Source organism: Camponotus floridanus, unplaced genomic scaffold (genome assembly GCF_003227725.1).
Source record: "Camponotus floridanus strain SB8 unplaced genomic scaffold, Cflo_v7.5 scaffold72, whole genome shotgun sequence".
Taxonomy (NCBI): Eukaryota; Metazoa; Arthropoda; class Insecta; order Hymenoptera; family Formicidae; genus Camponotus; species Camponotus floridanus.
In genome coordinates this window covers 509,252-525,234 of record NW_020229841.1, presented here as the reverse complement: position 1 = coordinate 525,234, position 15,983 = coordinate 509,252, and positions in this window count along the sequence as shown.

Sequence of the window (15,983 nt, the reverse complement as noted above, 5' to 3'; positions counted from 1 at the left end):
ATCTCGAAGGAATTTGCATTCCTTTCCTCCGCGAAAGAAGAAAATCTGCTTTTAAATGATCGAAAAAATTATTATATAGTTATCTCGCATAAAAACAAACTCCGTGAAATTAATATTTCATACAGTTTATACAACGACGAAATTAATACAACGACAATATCCATTGAAAGCAATCGCAAAAGGGCACCGCATTAATTGAGTCAGCCGATCGCGATTACGAGGTCATATATTCCATTCGCGACTTACGAAAAAACGGCTGCCGACGAAAGGTTTAACCTGGAACGTGGGTGATCTCGTCGAGTCAATTAATATGAGAGCCTCGCGGAAGCGGTCGCTCGCAAAACTGAAAATTTATGTCCTCGTAAGATGATGCGCCGCGGCTCGTTAAAACGCGAGGTCAAGAGTGCGGTCGAGGAAGAGAAAAAGATCTGTACGAGAGGATGAAGGAGGAAATGAACAAACCGAGTTGGCGAAAGGACATGGCGCGCGAAGGACCTCTGTTCATCGCGATGTATACGTCTCGAGATGCATCCTCGCGTTTCTCGCGGAGCTCCTCGACTGAGAAGAAGGCAAAGGCCTCGTCCCATTTACATCGAAGGCGGCACGCGGAATGGCAGTCGAAGGTACGAAAGGCCGGCAGCAATAAATAACGTAACTCCGCCCAAAATATAAATTGAACGCTACCGGTGTGTGGTCCCCCCCGATCCCCCCGTCTCTGCCGCCTTCCCCTCGGATGATCTCGTACGTATGGAAAGGCGCTGTATTATACGCGCTACGTTGCTACCGATTACTTTTTTAGTATCGGTATTATTGATGTGCGACTTTAAACGCGCTGATTTGTGTAACATAGGAGTGTCGCTATTAGTCTAGAATTGCTATCTTTAGTTCAGAAAGAATGCGCCTTATAATCGACTTCCATATTCTATTCATTATAATTTATGATTTACAAGACGTGAGTTTTAATTAAAATGTAGTCACTTTCTATTCAGGGTTTATATATCATTTGACAATCATATTTTTTATAGGATATTCTATTTGTATATCGTTAATTGTCATGTGTTTTACGATAAATAATAAATTATAATTTATTAATATATAGGAAGAGAGAGAGAGAGAGAGAGAGAGAGAGAGAGAGAGAGAGAGAATTAATAGCGGGCTTATTTCAAATACACAAATTATTAATAATCAATTAAAAATTAAAAATTCCAATTTTATTTTTATTTTTAATTCAATTTTTAATAATAATCGTTCAAAAAATATGTTTAAATAAATTTCAACTTTGCACTCACTTGCATTTCAAATATTTTATTTTTCTTTTATTATCCTTATATCATTTTAAATTATTTCTAATATAAAGTATCGAGGACAATAATTAGCAAAAAAATATGCATTTTTCAAAAAGTCGTATCGTCCATTTTCAATGTTAATTTAGAATTAGTATGATTTAATAAAAAATAAAATTTTTAAAAAACATAAGAGAGAAATACAAATGTAAGAGAGAAATACAAATTCATAAAATTCATAAAAAATTGTATAAATGCGCGCATAGTTGCGTTGCATTATAATAGTGCTACGCCTTTTACAATACAAAGACGGCCGAAGGGCGATCTTGGTAATATGCGCTTTTACGCGTTCGAGAAGAAAAAAAAATAGAAAACGACCGCAGCGAGGAGGGAGGAAGTGGGCGACCGCGCTTAATATCTCGCGATCTATGGAGGAAGAGACAATGTGCTCGAATGGTCGCATCTGTTTCCCAGTTAAATCACTGAACCGTAAACACCGCAGGATACAAAGAACCAACCATGTGGAGAGAATCTTCTCCTGCACTCCTGTTGATCTGATTTCAGTTGCCACTGCATCGTCCGCCATATGCATAATGACTAACAATGAGAGCGCATTAAGACCGTATCCTGGCTTTCCACTGGTTTATTGTTCGGTACAATTATCGCGATTATATGTATGTGTGTGTCTATTTGTATAAACGTATTATGCCGCTGGACGAGATAATATGAATAATAAAATCGAGCAGGAGCCAAAGTAACGATATTACATTATCTCGCTCTCGTGAAAGAACGCATTCATCATTTAAGCATAATTTAGATGCGTCAAGCATCATATTAAAATGATATCAAAATCTTTTTGCTAGAGAAAGAATATTTCTAAAAAATGTAATTTAAAAAAAAATTGCATAATATATGCTTTAATTTATAATGCTTAATATAATTAAAATTGTTAATTTATATTCAAGCTCAAAAATGATAAAACGATTACAGTCTAGTATCAATTTACATCATTTTTCAGACGCATAACTGATCATTTCGATAATTAAAAATGACTCGCCGCAAATTAATCTAAGATTCTTTTTTTCGCTTCCTGCGTTCCTCGAGATCAATGAGATAATATTAAATAGGAAATTTCTACGTGACGGCAAAACGAGAACAATGACGCGATAACTGTAGCCCCGTGGAATTAATCCGGCAAAAGAATCGTGGAAAAATGCGTGATGCGGATTTACAGCATCGCGCGAGCAAGATGTTCAATGGACGTTCGATTAAGACGGCCGATAATTTGCGCCGTCGAAGAAAAAGGAAGAGGAGACCGCCGCGAGATCTCTCTCTTTCCTGTGGAGCGCCGAGGCTCGCGATCCGGAAAACATGGTATTATCCGGTGATAACGAGCCGAGAGATGCAGAGATGCCTCGTTACAAGTAGCTCCGTATTAACCGCGGCGGTTTTCTCCCTATCGCGATGGTTTTCTAAATTACTATACGCCTTTTATCCCGCGCACTCCGGATTCTTCGATCGACCGCGTCGCAGGATCGCGACCAAGGATGGCGATGGCGTGGCACAGGAAACGGTGGGCGCCCATGGGACACGGATGTCGAGATGAGAAGAGGGACGTGTAAAAGGGAGCAAACTTGCGGTCGCAACCTTCATTGGCTTCGCCTTAATTGCTTCTCTCGGTTACTAGTTAAATATTAAATATTAAATATATATTAAATGCATATTAAATATTAAATATATATAAGATATAATATTAAAAAATATAAATTCTATTCAACATTATTTTATGCACCGTAAATAATAGGTATATTCAAGCGTATCTGCGGCGACCGATATGAACGATTTGTATTAAGATCTCGCTAAGCACGGTGATAAATTACACGGTGACTTACATGCGTGCAACGCAACGCAGCGGCGCCATGCATGTGCAGCCTTGGGCGAAAAAACGTCCGATATATATGTACGGATGTATATACATATACATGTATCTCGGGTATATACAAGCGAAGGCTCTTGCTCGAGGATAATTGGATAATCGATCCCGCCCGGTTTCCAGAAAGCGACGTGAGGGAGAAAACATCGATTGGCGCGGCTACCGAGATCACCGACATTCCTTCTCGTCTCCTTCGTTTCCTTCGGGAAAAACGTGGAAGGAAGGAAGGATGAATTTGCAGAGTCGTAGGAGTACATTTTATCCTTCTCTTACCTAATCGATGCAATTAATGGGATGATTTCTCCGTCGTCTGTGTAAAAATCATTAACGAGCGAGATCAAAAGAGGTATTCACTTGCGGTTGCATGAATAAGTCCGTTGAATTTCGCTGCGCCTCGGACGCTGACGAAGCGACTGTCGGCCGCAAAAAATCGCTGCCATTATCGCGCAGCATCGTATTGTCGCAAGAACAAACACGGCGCCATGACTGCACATCGCATCGTGACTCGCTGGATTCGCTCTCTCCGGCCGCTGGATGTTTAATTAGTTTGGGCGACGAGGAAGACAATAGGGGACCGAGAGAGAGAAAGAGAAAGAGAGGAGGCGGAGGAGGGAGAGGGGAATAGCGAACTCTTGAATGTCGTGTACTGCCCACGTCGCGGAGCCGAGCTCATTAATAAATAAATTGCCGATGACCGATCGTAGAAGATGGCGTCATTGCGTCGGAGAAGCGGCACCATCAAGCTGACGCCGAGCGAGCGATGGCTTCTCGTGTGGCAGGTGCACCGTGTCATAACTTGACGAGGCCTCGACCGGCAGGAGGTACCAGCTGATTACCAGAGGAAGACATAAGCGCCGCTCGGCAGCGCCATTCTCTTCTCGGCCGTCCTCCTCCATCACCACCACCACTACCACCATCACTACCACCACCATCACTACCATCATCATCATCACCATCGCTTAATACGAGACGTACGTATCTTGCACGACACTGCCGCTAAATATCAGGTAACGTTACAGATGACTTCTCGCAAACGTAACCCGTTATCCGGTAAATACGTGTCTTTTCATCTTGTTCGACGTCTAGTTTTTGCGCTCCTCCGATCGGATGCTGCTATGTTAAAACTGACAGTGAACCAGCTTGCAATCTAAGAGCGATATATATGATAAAATTATATTTAATATTTGCTGTCAATACTAACTAACTTTGCAGCTTGTATGTCCAAAGATTTATTTATATATTACATGTTCATAGATAACAAATATAAAGGTTTTAATATCAGAGAGAAAGAGAGAGGGCAGAAATAATTTTTTTTTAATACACACATTCATAAATTAATAGTTTAATAATAAATTAATAATTTAATAAAAATTTAATAATTTAAATAAATATTGATTATTTAAATCATAAATTAATAATTATAAAATAATTATTTTGCGCGATATTAAGATGCTGCAGCATATCACTAGGAATTGTAAGTGCTTTAGATTTCCTTTCGAGATTAGTAAAGCTTAATACACTTAATACAGAAACTATAAAAAATATAAAATTATTGTCACGCTATGAAAGTCCTTTATTATACGCGCAGGATATTTTACACTGTTTGCAGTTAATGCAAAGCGACTTATTCGGGAGGCGATGTTGCGGATTCAATGCGGTTATACACGACGTAACTTGTGAAATTAATGACAGATTTCCTGTTACAAACTGAGAACGTAGCGACGGCTCGTTGTTAAGCGAGCGCCATCGGCACCCGGAGCGAGGCTCGTATCTCGAGGAATCGTGACATACGTTTTACCAGCACGATAACGCGCGAGATAGTCTCTTTCTCTCGCACGTTTCCGGAAATGCCTGTTTCTCGCATCGGCGGTTTCGTATATTATAGCAAGGAGATATAAGCGTCGTAGCGTTGCTCTCTTTTAACGAAGCACCACCCGAAGCGAGACTTACGCCTTACATAGTACATCCGAGCGTAGAAACGATGTCCCCATTATTTATAGAGCTCGCTATTCCGAGACTGTTGTTTGAGAATGTTGGCTGAACAAAAAGGCGCAGAAGCTATGAATTTTTATCTCATATGTTGCCACTGGCGATTTATCTTCTCAAACGCCGCGTGATGTCTTATTAAACTTGAAAACATGTCTTCCTCATGTATAAATTATATTTTATAGATGATATACACATGTACTTTTTATATTGACATGAACAATTTTTTTATCATCTGGAAATTGAATATAAAAATTTTAAATCTGTCAAAAAAATACATGACAGTTTTCAATCAAAAAATTCACTTTTAGTAAAATATTCTCAGTTTAAAGACTATATTTCATATAATTTTAAGATATTGCGTGTAAAAAAAGCACACATATGTAATGAAAAACATGTATAAAATATTAGGTCGCTAGAACAGAAAATGAGAGACAAATCCTTTCTATTAGGAAGTTACAAAGTAATAAAGTACTTTCTACGCTCGAGCTTTTAAGACAGATTGTCGAAGCAATAAGCTGGCCGCTCATTATTTTATCACGTGCAACGCGCGAATGGAAAGCGACATCGATCGATCTCCCGGCCGATTTCCAATCACGTAATTTGCGGAGATCGCTTTTCGGTGCTCGGCCGATTTCTAAGTCGCGCCCAGCCCACCGAGATTTATGTCGCGCGTAAATGGCATTAATTCCCCGCAGAGATTAATTATTGCGCGCGTGTGACTTATGCGCACGCGACGCTCGAATCGGACAATCCGGCCGTAGATTACGAGCGACCGGCAAACTTACGGACGGTGGTTGCTCAATTACCGGCCCGTCCGTTACTTTATTCGGCGCGATAGCATCGAGCCGATCGACCGGGAGATCGGCGGGAATTTTAACGGCCGCACGCGATGGAAAGTCGCGCGATAACCGATGGTTTTCGTACCGAGGAGGCGCGTAGGCGACGCGCATCTTCGAGGGCGGAGAAAGGGTTTTCAATTTGGAGCACCTGCCGGCAAATTGTGGCCCGAACACGCTTCGGGGCCGGGGAGAAAGAGGAGAGGATGAGAGGGAGAGACAGAGGGGAAGAAAAACGATGAGGGTGAGACACGCAAGTATATGACTCATATACCACCGCGTGTTTCTTCTTCTCTTTATTTATCACCGTAGCGCAAAGATGGCCTCGATCTTGTCTCCCAAATTTATTCCTATGCTGAAAAATTGCTGAGGAATTACAGGCGATCGTTGAAATGTGAGGATGAGCGTTTATATTTATGACTTGCTATATTTGTGACGTTTCTTTCGATGTTCTTTGCGTGTAAAAAAGAGAGACGCAAGATCTTTTCCGTCGAAGAGATTCTGATCTCCTCAAGTTGTATGCGCGATTTGCGAATAAAGTCCTCTCCGGTGCCTCGTGCTACCTGCTGATCGTTTCGCGCGCAATGCAATTAAAAAGGACGTATAAATCTGAGAGATTTATCACGCGAACGCCCTTAAAATTGGACCATGAGGGGCCACCTGCCGTTTTCGAGGCGAGCGAAGAAATCGAAAATTGATTTGTAGACAACGAGATATAGCGGGTGAACGTTTATTGCGGCCACCGTTCAACGCGATGAATATTAACATTGGATTAATTTAAATTAGCGAATGTATGAAGTGCACACAATTCTTTCAATCAATATTACAGACAAAGAAAATAAGAATACGTCAGCACAAAACGAAGAAATAAATTTTAATAAATTTAACAGTTTTAGATTTTATCAGTTTTACTTTCTCATAGTCTTCTAACTTATTTTTTTATTTTAGTCGAAATTTTTTTAATATTAAAAACCGAAAATTTAAAGTCATAAAAACTAGCCATAAAAAATATTTAAGTTTTGGAAGACTATTTTTAAATAACAATTTTAAGAAATTAGAAATAAAAGTAGATGAAAAATAATATTCCTATAATTGTATAGGAGGCAAATAGAGTTCTTGTTCTACTTGTAAACAACATTTTTATGACAGTTAAATGAATTTAATGAGACGTGTACTTGTTGGAAATTGAAAATATCAATTGCGTACAATATAAGAAACATTCTCCGCACACTTATATATACCATCGAATCGGCAGATTTAATATTTAGTTAACACTAAATCATTTGACAACCAATATTAAACCAGCAGTGAGAAACTTGTTATTCATTTAGCCATTTCATTGCAAATTAAATCGCGCGATCGAATCAAGCATTCTTAATGAAAATTACATTTTGCGAGATAGCTATTTCCACATCAGACAATTAAATAATTTCAATTACAATTTCGATGAAAAATGACATTCGTCCATTATTAACTACTCGCCATCAATCAAGAATAATTATATTAAAATAATTAAAAGAAACTTGCTAATATTTTACAAAAAATTGATGCGTTTTCGCCGATTTTTCATCTTTATCAAAGTTATGTATCTTGACATGGCAGAATAAGAATGCATTTATCATCCAGCTATGAAAACACATCGTACTCGATAATTTAAGGAAAATAACATCACACATGTATACAATGTCTATGTTAAGAATTTATTTATTATATTCTAAATTCAATAATTTTAGCTGAATCTTAAGAATTTTGACTTACAAAAAATTATTCTATAATCAAGTTTGTAGCAGGTATAAATAATTACAACAAATAATTTGTTTAATTTAGAAAACAGAAATAATAGAAGTAATCTTATTTTATATTTTAATCTTACATTTTATCAATCTTATTTTTCCTTTAATAATAAGGCGATCGCGTTAAAATCGAATCGTCGAGAGTAAATGATATGCATCGCGGATATTTTCACGAAACGCGTTATCATCGCTTTATACGTCGGCGATAGAAAATGAAACCCGTCGTAAAGGAGGCTTAACGGAATCACGAGCGCGATTGTGCGGCCGGCAATATATAAAGCCTTTTATGTATACGCACACGCGGTACGACTGAAAAGCACGTCTACGACAGTTGTACGGGCATCGGACATTAATGAGAATTGCTCGCGATCGCCGTCGGCCGGGAACGGTACGCGTAATTACATTGAGCGACAGTCGTACGAGCGTTTCAATGAATTCCGCGCGGCAGTAAACCGGCGTTAATACGGGACTAACAGCTCGCTATTTTAATTAACGAGTGTCGCGCGACCCCAAAGGACCCTATCCGTTCTCGATAGGCTGCGACGACGAAACGCGCGAGTCGCGTAAACGCACATTTCCGTCGCCAATTACACCTGTACGCGTATATTTGTCGCGTAAGAAATGCCTCGAGCACGCAAATGCGTTCATTAATTTAAAATACGCACATGGTATATTCGAAACTCAGCCGGGTACAAGTTACAAGATAAATTACTTGTTTAGGAATTTGAACAAATATTGCTATTTATTTCTGCTAATAAGCAATCTTAAATCTTGAGACGAATCTGAAATAAATTAGTCTTTTAATAAAATTTTAACTCTGAAACATGTTACACACTATTTTATTTTACTATTGTTGAAAATTCCAATGAAAAACACGTATTTCACATTGTAATTTATACGAGTTTGACTCTTTGAAGACACTCTGTACTTGTCACTAAATGTGACTGAAGATTTCAAGTACTCTTGGCTCCACGAGAGTGTTTCGTATATCTAGAAAATCTCTTTTCGAAATATCCCTATCTTAATAATATCTTGGTCGGTTACTTCAAAAGCGTCGATTGGCAAAAACGAGATGCATTATGCCAAGCGCAAACACGTGGAAATACCGAGTGCATTCTTGTCGTGGCATTAACCAGTCGCGCAACGGCGGATATTTCTATAAATTATTATACGGCGGTTACGCGGTTATTGGCCCCGAGGCTTATTCCTTCCTGGATCAGCGCGAAAGTCCTCTTTCCTGAAAGGGCCATGATAATTTAATTGTGCAACCGATAAATGCACACCGACAGCGATTACGCAGCACGATGATAGCGTCCGGCATAATTGAGAAAATGAACGTGTATTCGGAGAAACGTACGTAACTACAGAGAAAACGAGTCCGGGATCACTTTGCGTACGGTTTTGAAACACGGAAAGCATGCTTGAATTTGAACGAAATTTTTTTTTTCAATTTTTATGATACAATCATCGATCAAAATCGCAATCTAAGTCAATAACAATATTATAAAAAGTTCAATATTGTAATCGAGATCTTCAAATAAATGAGACAATTCATTGTATTCATGTTTTCAATTATTTTTTGCCGATTTCTGTAATTAAATATTTGATATTTTTTAAATGTTTTATAATAAACATAACGAAATTTATTTAGAAAATTATTGTTCTTTTGTTCAGAGATCTCGATTATAACATAATAAATATAATATAATTATATTATATAATAAATTTAATGCATCTTGTTCTTGTAATAAAATTTCACCCTCTCCCTTTTACTTCAAAATTAAAAAAAAAATATGTGCAACTGGCTTTACTAAGTGTGTCATAATACGTCAATGATATAATACACATATGTGTATGCGTGTACACGCACATTTTGTAACTACCGAAGTAGAAGACTATGTTTTACTGCCTTCGAGACGAGAAAAAAGTGACGGAGGATGATGTGGCATTGATAAAAAATCGAAGTTAAAAGCGCCCACATCCGTCTAAAGCGCGGCATGTGACGATCGGACGTTCACGCGAGGGGCATTTACGAGGACAATGGGGACGAAAATCCCGCGAGAAGGACTCCTCCTTACAGCACCAGCTGGTAGTCGTCGCCGTCCCCCTCGTGATATACGTCACCTTGAAGGTGGCCGAGAAACTGCGCCCCCCCGCCTGATCGGGAGTTTACGAGGGTGCCTAATCGCGTACACGTGTTTCCGCGCAGTTAGCACAATGCAACGACAATACTGACAACACGTTGTATACTGACCGCTTGACCAGCCGCCCACCGGTCGTTTATCAAGCGAATAGCGACCGTGTCTAAACATGGCGCGAGGGTGGCCCCAGGCGCTTTTCACGTCGGTATGTTTAACGAGATAGACGCTAACGATGGCTTTTTGCCAGATGCACGTGGCAAATAGTGAACTTTGTTCAACGCTCGTTTTACTGGAATTTATGTTTACCGATTGTTAAAATGCTCGTAATTTTTTTGTAATGACATATTGATATATAATATAATTAAAAATAATATACGGTCGAAGGACGCATAAATATACAACTTTTATTAAAATATTAATTAACAAATTTCTATTAGAATATATTTATAATTTTGTAATTATATATAATAATTTATTTATTATACATGGAATTGTTATTAATAAATGTCAGTTATATATATAATCAGAATTATATTGTTGTAGTTGGCAATAAATTCTGAGTTTAACTCAGGTCTAATGATTGATTAAGATTATAGAAACATATTTAACGAAATTAGAAAATTTTACTGTAAATAATGAAATTAAAAATTTAAATTAAAAATTAAAAAATTACGAGTAAGATATTTATCTATTATTATCTGACATTTGTTATTTCGATATCTCTTCCTAATGAAATATTCAAAAATATTCAAAAATAATAAGATTCCATTTAATTATAAAATTCTTATCGATCTCATCGTTGACGAATTATATGAAAGGGGGACCGATAATGACTGCATTTTATTACGTCTTATTCGGAAAGCATATATCTCTCCGTATGTATCTCTAGCTAAATCGGCGATCTGACTGCTCGTTTAGAGACGACAAGGCGCGATACGGCGAGATATACATCACGAATGTAAAGTCAACTTGTCGCCTCTTCGAGAATAGCAATGGGCCGCCGGGGGAGACTAACGCGGGCGTTGTTATTCGTTTTCGGATGACAGCGGGTCGGTCGCGCGGCCGTTCGATACGATCGGGTCAAGATCGGCCAGGAGCCAAGCAGCAAAGAGCCCGGCTTTAGCTGCCAAGAGTAGAGGAACCGAGTGAGCGCAGCTGCAGCTGATCGGGGCCGCTACTCCCTTGCCGTTTTACGTTGGCGCGTGCCATCCCCATGCCACCTATCCTCCTTTTTTTCCCTTCTCTTCCTCTGAAAGGCTCCAGGTAAAGGTCTCGGATACGTTACCGGATCTCTTGCGTAACGTACATTCCCTTACGTGTACCTGCCACGAGAAATAAGGAGGCTGATGCGTTCGCGGAGCAAAAGCGATGAGCTAATCTTCGTTGCCGTAGCCTCGATTGATCGTATTAATAGTTAATTTAAATTAGTTACATCCTTGCGCCAATTACACTCAGATACAAAAAAAAAGAAACACTGAACTTTTTAATTACAAAAGAGAATGTGTGTTGATCTCTCTCTTTCCATTATGTTTAATTTTACCAAGCTATTTTTGTAAGATAAAAATGCGTTAAATCAGGAAAGATTTTTTCAATATTTTTTAAAAATAAAAGAATCGTCATTTTAATCTTAAAATATTTTTTTTATTTTTCTTATTTCATTAAATTATTTTTTGCTCTCTTGATATCGCTTTATATTAAAAGAAAATTAAAAGAAATTAAAAGAAAAAAAAGCGAAATAAAACGTTGATTCAAAGCTATCATTTCTTTAACATTTTTCATATGTATATCTGATGGTATAAAAAGCAAAATTCCTTAAGTTTTCTTACCAATGGACGGCACTACAATCAAATTATAGTCTCATCACGCGAAACGTAACGGTGCCGCAGGTAAATCCAACGGTTCCAACGTTTTTTGTCGTCAAAGGACGCGTGCCAAAATTGAAAGTTTAGTTGCCCAAGGCACGACGGGGTCGTAAGAAAAAAAAAGAGGAGAGTTTTCAGCGGAGGGGGCAAACAGCTGAGTCGCATTGAATCGCGTCGCGTGTGTGCTCAAGGTGTTCGCCAACGGCTCAGATTCGAATTCAATGCGCAAGAGGATCTTGTCCCGTGCCTTCTTCCCTCCTTTCATAACGCTCCTTATTATGCTCCCCAAGTTTGTCCAGGAGCCAGAATTTCGGTTAGGCTATCTCCTATCCCGAGACGGGTATCTTCATGCAGAATGACTCGAGGATCCACGTGTCATACGCTTGATATATAATGTGACTTTGGACTAACGTACCGATTTCGAGCGTTAACCGTGACATTATCAAGAGAGAGACAAGAGAGAGAGAGTTGACATTTTGCCCGGTTCTTATAATGATTAAGCATTTGTAATTTCTGCGTTTCTATTATATACCTCTTAATATCAACATTAAATTACAGGAGCGTATTTTCCCATGAATATAGGAACGGCTTTAGAAACAATTGATTCATTTTTCATATTTATTTCGAAATTTTTGGATATTTAATATTCATATACTAGCATATATTATAATCGTTTGATTTCTCCGACTTTATTTCACTGATTAAATTTCTGCGATTTATGACTTCCTGAATTTTTTTCTTTAATTGATTTGCGTAAATCTCTTTTTTTTGCTTCATTCTTTTCGAATCATTCATTTCACAGATGAGAATCTTTCAAAAATTCCTTTCAAATTGCTTTATGTTAACGCGAATAAATATTTCAATTAATCAATTAAAATGATTACTTTTCTTATATAAGCAATAAAATATTTGGAAATTATTTTTGTATTGATTTGTATTTATTTTTCTTTTACGATCTTTAATCTCAAATCTGTTGCATCCTTCTTTAATAGCAAAGTAATATTTTATTTAAACGAAATTATACTCTTAAACGATCATTTTCAATAGTCTACATCTGAAATTTGTTCAGACCCGTGCCGATCAAATTTATAGCCATGCGCGATCGCTTGCTAACAAGAAAGGCGCTGCACGCAAGATGCAAGAAAGAACGAATAGGTGAGATAAAGTCTAGGCGTGTTCGAAATGCGCGCACGTAACAATTTAGATAAGATAGACGGAGGAATCTGATTTAATTTTTAGCGAGTTGAGCGATCTCAGGTGTATATCTTTCAACATTGTCTCGTGGTAATATGGTAATCAGCGAAATAACATCGGAGATATCGGTCCATAGAGGAAAAAAATCTGCTTACGTGGAATTAGTTACAGTGGATTGTTAAACGTTTATCGATGATTGTCACTAATGTTAGCTATCGCTCTTTCGTCCCGTCTCGGATACATTTCGCTGGTTACGCACCAAGGATTATTCACGACGAGAGCTCTGATTAATTGTCTGAAACGAGGTATCGATCTACGGACATTCGCGCGAGATGAATTTAAACTGGATCTCTCGCGAAGATGCAGATAGCCATCGGATAATTATCGTTGAACCCTCGATAACCCGCGGATAAGCAGAAAGACGCTACAGAAGCGATAAGAAAGAGGCGATAAGGAAACGTCCGGGCGTTCTTCAAAATTAATTTTTCGAGTAACGGATCGCGGATAGTTTACCGTGAGGGAGGTTTTATCGCCGGTTTTGTATTTCGTCCGATTGCGTACGCGTCGGTTGCAATAAAATATCCGAGAAACGCGTACCCGTTACTAATCGCAATAACTCGCACGTGTCAGATACGCTCCCCCGATAATGCAACAGTGAGCAGGCATTCCGGTGCATGTGTGCGAGAGCGATAATAAAATAGTAATGGGCATGCTTTTCATTATATTGCGCCGAGCTCCGGGCGGGGATCCGTGGAAGTCTACTTTCCTTTCTGGGAAAAAAGAGAGAGAGAGATTCTCTCATTTATTATGCGCGGTAGAGCAACCTGCGTCGACGCTCCCATTTCAAGATACAAACCGATCTCTTCCTTTGCACCCTCGGCCTCGTCCTTTGTACTTTGCCGGCTTGGTTCCTGAGGTAAATGCACTCGCGGCTCGAAAATCGATCGGGCAGGTACGCGGCAGATGCGACGCCGAGAGCGGAATGAAGGGAACGTCTTCATTCGAGTTCTTAGCACACTTATTCAATAGACATCGTCGCGCGAATATATTCGTCACGAAAATTGAATACATTTCCGCATGCAGGTGACCACGAAGGTGCCCTTCCGGTTTACATTATGCAAGCAATGCTACTGGATTTTCATTCGATCTCGATTCTTTCTTGTTGTAAGCAAAAGCCAAATTAATTATTTGCTTAGTACACTTGTAATTAGTACACTCAGTAAAAAAGAATATTAAAATAATTTTTGTTTGTTTAATGAAGACAGAAAAAAATGGAAATTTATATCATGTTAATTTTAGGAAAAAAATCAAGATTGAGTAAATTTCAATTAAGAAGTTTTTTAATTAATCTATCTCTCGTAATAAATAAATATCTATCACATAATTATACATATAATATTATGCATAATATTTTAAATATAAATTTTATTAAGTAATATTTTATCTTCTGATAAATTTTAAAATAAGATTTCTAAGGAAATAATTAATTCAATTAAAAATTTAACATTTTTCATATTGTGATAATATTCAATATTTATAACGATATTGATATTTATCATAACTGGCCAACTTTCATTCTTTTTTTCTAAAATTTTTGTTCTGTTTTCTTTTTAATTAAATTTTGAAAATTGAAAACATGAAAAAGTTAATATATAAACAAGCAAGAAATAGATTAAGAGCTTTGGATAAAGTAATTAAGCAAATGAAGTTGGCATAATAAATTATCATACTTAAAGCTGAGAAGAAAGAAAGCAACAAATGTACCTGAAAATTACTTTATGACAATTACGGCGAAAGTGGCGGTATATTGCGATTCCGGTTCAAAGGACTAATCCGGCTTCCAAGCTGTTCGCTCAATCAACGCTTAAGCTACTTTAACCCTGTTGAGAGCTCAATCCAGAAATACTGGCAGTAAGGCGGACAAAGCAAAGGCATTAAGAGAGGAAGAAACGGACGGTGATATATGATATCGGTACCAATTTAAGTTCATTCATTTGTGAGCAATCAGCGCAGGCATGTTATTTTACAGAAATCAATTCATTCCATTTATTTTACGATCAGAATAAAGATATTTGTATTATTTTTGTAGTGACTTTTCTATTTTGAAACTTACAAAAAAATAATAAAATTTTGCAGAAAAAATAAACACAAGGATATTAATTATATATTAATATCTATACAAAAAAGTTTCAGAAAAGTAACGACGATTGTTGCTTGTCCATTTACTATAAATAATGTTGAAATTTTAAATATCTTATTCAATCAGAATTTTATAGATATAAAGTATAATTCGTTAAAAGATCAAAGTAGATTCAAGTACCCGTTTTAGTTGATATCTCACGTGACTCGCAATCTAAATTTAGTTCGATTTTCGACTTATTGTTAGTAAAATATTCGCGAACACAATCGCTCGTCTCGGTGGCATTGCTCAATGTCCGACGTTACAAGGCCTGATGACTAGACCGTGTTTGTTGTCATGAAAGAAGCCAGATCGTGGTATACAGATAATTACGTAAGTTTAAGTTGAATCTGCGATTAACGAACTAATATAAGAAAATATTTTGTACGATTACGATATAAGCGATTTTTAGCGATTTTTTATCGCTAGCGATAATGTTTGAATGAAGATACTTTGTAATAAAATACATAAGATACACAAATAAAAGTTTTCAAACCAGATTAAATATTTAGAAAAATGCTGATACAAATATATCAATCCTGGATGTCGTAAAAATCAGATCGAAATATATGAGTCATTTTTAATATCAATGATTTCAGAAAAGAAAAAGAGCTCCTTTATATTGGAATTTCTGACAATATTCTAATTTAGCTTAATTCTGATATAGAAAGATCTTCATCATAAAAATCAGGTTCAACACATTATATTGCGGATACTTATTAACCTATCTACATTTAATGAAGTAGGTGAAAACTCGGGCTGTTTCGAGAATA